The sequence below is a fragment of the Perkinsus marinus genome, assembly GCF_000006405.1.
Source record: "Perkinsus marinus ATCC 50983 genomic scaffold scf_1104296931634, whole genome shotgun sequence".
In the NCBI taxonomy this organism is placed as follows: Eukaryota; Perkinsozoa; order Perkinsida; family Perkinsidae; genus Perkinsus; species Perkinsus marinus.
In genome coordinates, this window is record NW_003215691.1 from 1 (window position 1) to 1,344 (window position 1,344).

At 49.9% G+C, this 1,344-nt stretch overlaps 6 non-coding genes across 6 annotated transcripts; all 6 read left to right on the top strand.

The window, feature by feature from the left end:
• The first annotated feature begins 96 nt into the window (after window positions 1-96).
• On the top strand, window positions 97-168 carry Pmar_PMAR024439. The gene has a single exon. It is a non-coding gene; the product is annotated as a tRNA-Trp (tRNA).
• An 82-nt stretch (window positions 169-250) lies between these two features.
• Window positions 251-322, top strand: Pmar_PMAR024440. The gene has a single exon. It is a non-coding gene; the product is annotated as a tRNA-Trp (tRNA).
• An 81-nt stretch (window positions 323-403) lies between these two features.
• Pmar_PMAR024441 lies at window positions 404-475 on the top strand. The gene has a single exon. It is a non-coding gene; the product is annotated as a tRNA-Trp (tRNA).
• Window positions 476-556: 81 nt separating this feature from the next.
• Pmar_PMAR024442 lies at window positions 557-628 on the top strand. Its single transcript has one exon. It is a non-coding gene; the product is annotated as a tRNA-Trp (tRNA).
• An 81-nt stretch (window positions 629-709) lies between these two features.
• Window positions 710-781, top strand: Pmar_PMAR024443. Its single transcript has one exon. It is a non-coding gene; the product is annotated as a tRNA-Trp (tRNA).
• A 231-nt stretch (window positions 782-1,012) lies between these two features.
• Window positions 1,013-1,084, top strand: Pmar_PMAR024444. The gene has a single exon. It is a non-coding gene; the product is annotated as a tRNA-Trp (tRNA).
• The last annotated feature ends 260 nt before the right edge of the window (window positions 1,085-1,344 follow it).

Consider the following 1,344-nt stretch of genomic DNA (forward strand, 5'->3'; position numbering starts at 1 on the left):
TCGGGCCGGGGTCATATGATAGACTACGAGTTGTAGGGAAATATACAAAATACTCACCTGCATGTTTCCTTCGAGGATGCTTATCATCGTCGGCTTGGTCCTGTGGCGCAACGGTAGCGCATCTGACTCCAGATCAAAAGGTTGTCCGTTCGAATCGGGCCGGGGTCATATGGTAGACTACGAGTTGTAGGGGAATATACAAAATACTCACCTGCATGTTTCCTTCGAGGATGCTCATCATCGTCGGCTTGGCCCTGTGGCGCAACGGTAGCGCATCTGACTCCAGATCAGAAGGTTGTCCGTTCGAATCGGGACGGGGTCATACGATAGACTGCGAGTTGTAGAAAAATACAAAATACTCACCTGTATGTTTCCTTTGGATGATGCTGAACAACTCCAGATTGGCCCTGTGGCGTAACGGTAGCGCATCTGACTCCATATCAGAAGGTTGTCCGTTCGAATCGGGCCGGGGTCATATGATAGATTGCGAGTTGTAGGAAAATACAAAATACTCACCTGTATGTTTCCTTTGGATGATGCTGAACAATATCGACCTGACCCTGTGGCGCAACGGTAGCGCATCTGACTCCAGATCAGAAGGTTGTCCGTTTGAATTGGGCCGGGGTCATATAGTAGACTACGAGTTGTAGGAAAATACAAAATACTCACCTATATGTTTCCTTTCGAGGATGCTGAACAACGTCGGTTTGGCTCTGTGGCGCAACGGTAGCGCATCTGACTCCAGATCAGAAGGTTGTCCGTTCGAATCGGGCCGGGGTCATATGGTAGACTACGAGTTGTAGGAAAATACAAAATACTCACCTGCATGTTTCCTTCGAGGATGCTCATCATCGTCGGTTTGGCCCTGTGGCGCAACGGTAGCGCATCTGACAGATCAGAAGGTCGTCCGTTCGAATCGGGGCGGGGTCATATGATAGACTACGAGTTGTAGGGAAATATACAAAATACTCACCTGCATGTTTCCTTCGAGGATGCTCATCATCGTCGGTTTGGCTCTGTGGCGCAACGGTAGCGCATCTGACTCCAGATCAGAAGGTTGTCCGTTCGAATCGGGCCGGGGTCATATGGTAGACTACGAGTTGTAGGAAAATACAAAATACTCACCTGCATGTTTCCTTCGAGGATGCTCATCATCGTCGGTTTGGCCCTGTGGCGCAACGGTAGCGCATCTGACAGATCAAAAGGTCGTCCGTTCGAGTCGGGGCGGGGTCATATGATAGACTACGAGTTGTAGGGAAATATACAAAATACTCACCTGCATGTTTCCTTCGAGGATGCTCATCATCGTCGGCTTGGCCCTGTGGCGCAACGGTAGCGCATCTG